This window comes from Sinocyclocheilus anshuiensis, unplaced genomic scaffold, assembly GCF_001515605.1.
Source record: "Sinocyclocheilus anshuiensis isolate Anshui unplaced genomic scaffold, SAMN03320099.WGS_v1.1 scaffold1630, whole genome shotgun sequence".
Lineage (NCBI taxonomy): Eukaryota > Metazoa > Chordata > Actinopteri > Cypriniformes > Cyprinidae > Sinocyclocheilus > Sinocyclocheilus anshuiensis.
The window spans coordinates 185,433-192,448 of record NW_015542425.1 but is presented as its reverse complement, the minus strand read 5'-3'; the positions used below and the strand labels follow the sequence as shown (position 1 = coordinate 192,448).

The following is a 7,016-nucleotide window of genomic DNA, read 5'->3' as shown; positions in this document are numbered from 1 at the left end:
AAACCGGTATAATTTTGAAAAATACCGTGATATAAATTTTTGGTCATACTGCCCAGCACTAGATCAGTGTCTGTCTTGCTACAATATACAACACAACTGCGTGTAATCAAAGCTGCAACGTTCTTTTACACATAATAGTTGATGCACACCAAAAGTTATGCAGCTTCTATAGAAATAGCTAGAGTTTTCCATGTACTTTGAAGTATAAATAATCTTAGCCTTCTAACTGGTATATATGATATAATATGATTGTTTGACTCACAGTGCCTCCTGGTGGGAAGTGAAGGAGAACGCTGAAACACGTTTCAGGGTCAGCCTCTAAAGTGAGTGCAGGCCAGAATGAATTTCTCCACTATAGTGTAAATGATACGATTAAACAGAAGTGGAGCAGGTCAAACAGATGATATGAAGTGGGATTAGGTTATCTCAGTGCATGCAGTAGCTCAGGTTTCATATTATTCAAATAAAGTGCACAAAGACATATTACAATAAAGCCTCAATATGCCACCACAATGATCAGCATGAGTCCGTGAAAAGACTCTTTGAAATTTAAAATTGCTCTAAAGCATTTTGTCAATGAAGGAGGCCACTTCCTGTGACCTTTTGGCAAATTGAGGCAAAGGAAACAGACTTCGGAAGAGACCTCTTATTGGAGAACAATCTGGAAACTTGGCCAGAAATGTTTAGGTACATTCATTTTGGCTCAGTATGGCACACAGTAACAGGCACTCTGTCTTCCCACTGCCGTCTCTGACGCTGGATGGATTTCTGGAATATTCTTCTCACTGACACAAACAAACCTCCTCATACTATTAGGGTAGAATGACTCGCTGCTCTTTTTTGAGGGTGTGCACACTATTATATTTATATTTATATTATATAACCAATATATTTCTTAAGAAAATACAACGTTTATGCCACTTTTCAGTTCAAAATAAAGTTGTAATTTATAGACAAGTGTTTCTACCAAGATCAAATGCTCGCAGTGACTTTGTGAGCTATTGCCATGAAAATATCACATTTATATACTACTATATACGTGTCAAATACAAAAAGGGGTTTTCAAGCATTTTTCCCCGTACATCAGAATGTGTCCTGTTTAATATTATTTTTTTCTGAGCAAAAATAATGACGATCATACATATTTACCATGATTTACAGAAAAAAAAAAAAAAATGCAATTTAGTGTAACAATGGTTTATATACCAAAAAATCTTATTTCAAAATCTTATTTTCATTTTTAAATCAAAGAATATTTAGAACCAGAATCATTACATGACATTATAAGACTCTATTTAAAGATCACAGTGCAGCCCTAAAAAAAAAAAAAATTATTTATAGTTAATTTTAAATCTTTACCAATCTTTTCCCACTATCCTTCAAACCACTAGGCTTTACTCATTTGTCAGCAATAATCATTTAAAATATAATACAATTTTGTATGATCACTTTTTAAATGTTTTAATAAGTACAAGTCAGAATAAGTATGTTGTTTTATTTTTTACATAAACATTGGAACATTATTTCACCCTTACTTTAATGTTTCTAGTAACTTGTAAAAATAAAATGTCAAAGTAGACACTTTACTTGCATATACGTTGCTTCCTGGGCATATAAAATCTCTTATGTAAATTTAATTTGATGTGGAAACCAAAATGGCATATATTCATTGATTGTCAGCAGATTTTGGAACTGACACAAGGAAAACTGAGCACTTCTGTTAATCAGCCAAATGAGCACAATTTCTGGAATGAAACAACTAACAAAACAAACAACAAGCACTTGAAACCAGACTGAGAAGATGCTGTGTTTTACTGCCATGCTTCAGATTTGTTGACTCTGCTCTACGGAACCTGCAATTCTCTGTGCAAGTACAAAATGAGTGTATAAAAGAGCACAAGAACAAATGTCTCCTTATATGACAAACAACTTTCACATTTAAAGTCACTCTGGATAAAAGTGTTTGCTGAATTAAAAATGTAAGTAAGTTACATAAAGCTGCAAGATATTCAAAATGACTCTTAAAGGAGTCATATGATGCGATTTCAATTTTTCCTTTCTCTTTGCCTCGTTTGTAATGGGTTTTATTGGTTTTGTCTCGTCGCGCCGGGACACATGGAAACCATAGACTGTATGATGGAAACACAGTATGGTGAGGGGCTTAACATTTCCGTCACACGCTTGAGGTATTCAGCCAATCACAACACACTGGATAACTGGCCAATCAGAGCACACCTCGCTTTTCAGACGGATGAGCTTTGTAAAAATCAACGCGTTTCAGAAAGGCGGGGCATAGAAGAGAAACAATAATGTACAGTATGTGGAAAATAATGTGTGTTTTGAACCTTAAACCGCATAAACACATTGCATTACACCAAATACACAAAATAATGTTCTTTTTAGCAGCATCATATGACCCGTTTAAAGTAACAGTGCACCAAAACATGAAAATCCTGTCATTATTTACTCACCCTCACGTACTCACAACCTGTATGACTTTCTTTCTTCTGCTGAACAAAAGATATTTTGAACAACACTGGGGAAAACATTGGACCCCATTATTTTCCATTCTATCGACAAAAAGCACCTTATTCATAATATCTTCTTTTATGTTCCACAGAAAAAAGAACGTCATACAAGTTTGCCAAGACATGAGGGTGAGTAAATAATGATATGATCTTCATTTCTGGCTATAGTTCACACTTTAAAGCTGTGTAAAAAAACAAATCCTGTCACTGACAACCTGAACTAGGCAAGAAGCTAATGAAGAATGAAAATTAATGCAATGATGATTTCAAAACTTTTTAGGATGCTGTATTTACAGTACAGCTAGCATTAGGGCTGCACGATTATGACAAAAATCATAATTGTCGATTATTCCCTTGAAATTGTAATTGCGATTATTAATTACGATGATCACAATTTACATTGAATGATGTTTATACCATTGTTTGATGCAACTGCATGCCGTATTTTTATATGAAAATAAACAAGCTGAAAACACTCTAACTGAAAAACCTTTAGTGCTTTTCTATAGTATTAAGCCTCAAATGTCAAATATACATCAGATTGGTTTCTTCTTTAAATGATAAATAAAAGTAAAAATATGAATGGTATTATAATGTTATACTAAAACAATGGAAAAACCCTTAAGATAACATGTAGAAAGAAAAAAAACATATCTTAAGCGTGCAGAATAACATGAGTGGACTTTTAATGAACGATTAATTGCCGCTTTGAACGATTATGTAATTGTGGCATCCATAATTGTAATTGCGATTAGAAATTCGATTAATTGTGCAGCCCTAGCTAGCATATTTCTTAATTTTACAAAACAGAAACACAATAAATCTGTGACTATCTATTTATATTAGTATGATATGTTATGACACAAACCAAACAAAACTGCTTTTACATAAAGATGATTCAGGAGTTGTTTCATTACGATACTGATAACTTGATTCTCTTAGCATTCCTCTTTCATAAAATCAGCAAATGGACAGTGAGTCTGAGACTGACCTGAAAAACCTGTAACAAGCCCTCACTCAAGTCATTTCCAAGCCACCACTTGACTCTGACTGAAGAAACACTGATGTGGGCTCATTATCTTTGAAACTGCTTAATGGCCACATTAGATCTGCACAATTTGGCCTAATAGCATGTGCTCTAATGGTTTTAGTCATTAGAAAATCAAAGGCTAAAAACCCAAATCATGATCTTACCACTTCCTGTTCTGATGTTTTGAAAGCCAGTCAACAGGAAGTCAAACTCTGTGCTACACTGATCAGCTTCCCCAAAACCATTATAACAAAAGAGAAGATACAAAACAGATCTGCAATCAGTGAAAACGGAGAAAACTGACTAGCTATAGAAGGTCGCTGAATTAATTCTCACCGTGCTGGAATTGTTTTTCTAATATATATTAAATGGTGTCTTAATCTACGGCATGCTTTGATGAAACTGGGATCAAAATACTTTATATAGTACTTCAAGTCCTCATAAACAGGTCATAATGTGATATATTTCATGAGGGTAGAAAGAACATAAATAGAAATTATTATCCATTTTATTTAAGTTGATAGTTCAGGTCCTAGATGCTTATTGGTCAAATTGGCATCTTGCCATATTAAAATACATAACACAAAATACAAAAACAGCTAAGACACAAAACACGTGCTAGTGTATATCACTCTGCAGTCATTTTTATTAATATTTATATATGTATAAATGTAATATTTCATTATGTATAGCATATATTATATTTAGTGCTGTCAAACGATTAATCGCGATTAATCGCATCCAAAATAAAGGTTTTGTTTGCATAATATGTGTGTGTGTTCTGTGTATATTTATTATGTATATATAAATACACACACATACAGTATATATTTTGAAAATATTTACATGTATTTACATGTCTATATTTATATTCATATAATTTATATTGTATATAAATATATTTAATATATAAACATAACATATTTTTCTGAAATATATACATGCATGTGTGTGTATTTATATATACATAAAATATATACAGTAAACACACATATATTATGTAAACAAAAACATTTATTTTGGATGCGATTAATCGCAATTAATCGTTTGACAGCACTAATTATATTATATTATATTATGGCTCAGAATCAGCTAATGTCATTAGCTAAATAACAAAGTAACCTGAAACCAGGACTTTATACTTCAATAACCACTTAATTAATCACCAAGCTTGAAATATGCAGTATTTTCTGTTAAAGGAAAAGAACATGGGATGAAATCAACTGAAAATATGAAATGAACAGACTTGTATCTCACCTTTTCTAGATTTGGAGAAGAGCTTGATGCTGGCAGGGGCTGAGCTGGACGAGGAGCGGAAGATACCACTGAAACTGAGACGGCGGGGAGATTTGGGAGGTGAGTCCTGATGAGATGATAGTGGACGTGGGAAGATGGTTTTAGGAGTGCCTGGACTGGTCCTGGGACATACGGAGGCTGAAGATGGGGTACAGGGTTGACTGGCAGGAGGCTTCAAACATGGGCTAGCTGACTCACTTCTGTCACCCTGAGAGAAAAAAAGTCAAGATGTGTTTTAGACTTCTAGGGTAGTTGTTGAAGTTATAAGAGAAACACTTCATGTAGATCTACTTTCATTTCTGCTGATGTTAGATCATTTCCCTTGCCAAATTCTGTGATCATACAATGATAAGAATTCTGAGCCATTTGTAATTTAATATAAGCAACTGACCATTAAACCGTCACTGAGCAATCCTGAACACAGCATGATTTTCTCTTCATGCACTTATAAAAAGTTACAAATTGAAAGGATATTATTCTTACATGGGCTACAATGAGATATGACAATGCAACAAAATCTTTTATCTGCCATATTTTGGGATAACAACATTTTGCTTTAAATTGTTAATTGTATATATAGAAACAATATATTTTATGTTTATTGCAAAATATGCATATATATTCAAATATTTAAGCATTTTGAAAGCGTGGGGAGACCATCTTCATATGCTGTGCCTCATGGAAGTGGGCGGAGCTCCGCACTCGTTTGGCACAATTTGCTCGCTGCAACTCACTTGATTGGTGGAATTTTCTATACAGCATTAATGTAGTAGTATATTTTTATTTAATGCCATGTCAGCATCTTAGGCTATTTTCATGGCAAAAACAAAAAATACAAGTATAACAAATACAATAAAAACCAGCAAACAAACAAACACAAGTCTACAGCATTAAAGGGGTCATATTAGAGGGGCTCCTAAAAAGAACATTATTTTGTGTATTTGGTGTAATGAAATGGGTTTTTTTAGGTAGGTGTGGCTGACTCTTAACTTTTATAAAGAATATCTCTTTGGATTTGAGACTTTAGTCTTTGCAAATTTACAGATCTTCTTTATGCACCAAGAGCTTGTAACACTCCAAAGAGAAAGGAAAAATTGAAATCACATCATATGACCCCTTTAATGTAGATTTTCACTAGACATTCTGCTGTTAAACACGTATTTAAAACAAGTTTTAAAAATGCGAACTGATGGCTTCAACAAAAGCATATACCATCGATTAACAACCTCAGAGACCTATAGAGAAAATGAATGGCATTTTTGCTTCTGGAACGTTCTAGAATGTTCTAAAAAGCTTGTCTGAACAGTACCTGAGAGGGTGAAGCTTAACAGTAGGCAAAATATACAGGAAATTACATTAACACAGTCAGCTGATTCTATAACAGTAAGCATGATATCTCCAGCTCACTAATGGCCACAGAATCTCCTGATACATCAGCCTCATCTGGCCATGCGGTTTGAACTTCAAGATTTTTGAATCAGGCAGAATCAGCCTTGCAATGTCAGAAAAAAGTGTATTTTAGTGTATCGATCTGATCATAACAGGGTGAAACAGGATGAGAATGTTACTACATCAGCATACTACTTGATAAAGCAAGACAAAGCCAAAACATTGCACATCACATGCTGACAGAGAAATATTCTCAACAAGCATTAAGAAGAGATTACCTCAAGGCTTATAAACAGTGACCTCAGTTACAAATACAACAATCCTGTAAAGATTTGTAGTGAAATGACTCATTATTAACTATATATGAAATTATTAACTATACTTTGGTAAATTTATTTCACAAATATTGTTAGTTCTTTTTAACAGTTCAGTTAGACTGTTTGACAGTCTCATAAAAACTATTGAAAAGTTTCACTGTTTTGTGTGGCTGATCTTAGTACACAAAGCCATACCTGAGAGCAAGCTATGTTTTCTCATAACTCATTGCACAATGGACAGTTTGAAGTGAAACATGCAGTAAGCCTAGTGCCATAAAATTTAGTATTTCAAAGCACTGACCTTCAACTCTTTGGCAAACACTTAGATTGTTTATTTGTTAATGTGGCCATTCACTAGGCTGCTGTTGCTTCACAGGCTGTTTTCATTGGCCCAGCTTTATTTGGCTTTGATTACAAGAGGAAAGGTAGGCGTCGCCTTCCAGCTTAGCTCTGAGT

The 7,016-nt window shown here is 33.9% G+C and overlaps 1 pseudogene; it reads right to left on the bottom strand.

Annotated features, from left to right (window-relative positions):
• Positions 1 to 7,016, bottom strand: part of LOC107693535 (5'-AMP-activated protein kinase subunit gamma-1-like) — a 41,540-nt pseudogene that overhangs the window by 28,745 nt on the left and 5,779 nt on the right.